We start from the raw sequence: 602 nt of genomic DNA, 5'->3' as shown, positions 1-602 counted from the left end.
GAAACACACAAAAGCCGTTAGATTCACTTCAACATTTAAATTTAATTTGCCAAAATATTTTCGTCGCTTTGAGACCGCGACCTGTTCACTGACAAAATTCCGTGCTGCATCTCCGAAATATATATATATATCATGTATGTGCATACATATACGTGTATACATATATATATATAATGTGTGTGTGTGTATATCTATGATTTGTAAGTATGTATATGTATATATATATATATTCGAAACGTCTAGATAGAATAGAGACAGCTGATGAAGGGATATTCCAAGGGGCTTTCCGTTTTCCTATGTGTTCGTTCCGTTGTCTGTAGTTTATTGTTCTAACGTCCTGTACCCTGATATGCATGTATATACACATGTAGATGTAAGTATGTACATATATGTGTGTATTCATGTATATATATTCTTTGTATTATTACATTATTGAACGCACACGTCCTATTTTACAAGTAAGTCTACTATTATTCTGACGTGACTATCTTTCTATCTATCTATCTATCTATCTGTCTATCTATCTATCTATCTTTCTATCTATTTATCTATCTGTCTTCCTCCATCTTTCTATCTATACCTCTGTCCTGGCCTCTACTTCA

Source organism: Octopus bimaculoides, chromosome 9 (assembly GCF_001194135.2).
Source record: "Octopus bimaculoides isolate UCB-OBI-ISO-001 chromosome 9, ASM119413v2, whole genome shotgun sequence".
NCBI lineage: Eukaryota > Metazoa > Mollusca > Cephalopoda > Octopoda > Octopodidae > Octopus > Octopus bimaculoides.
This window is presented reverse-complemented; position numbering follows the sequence as displayed.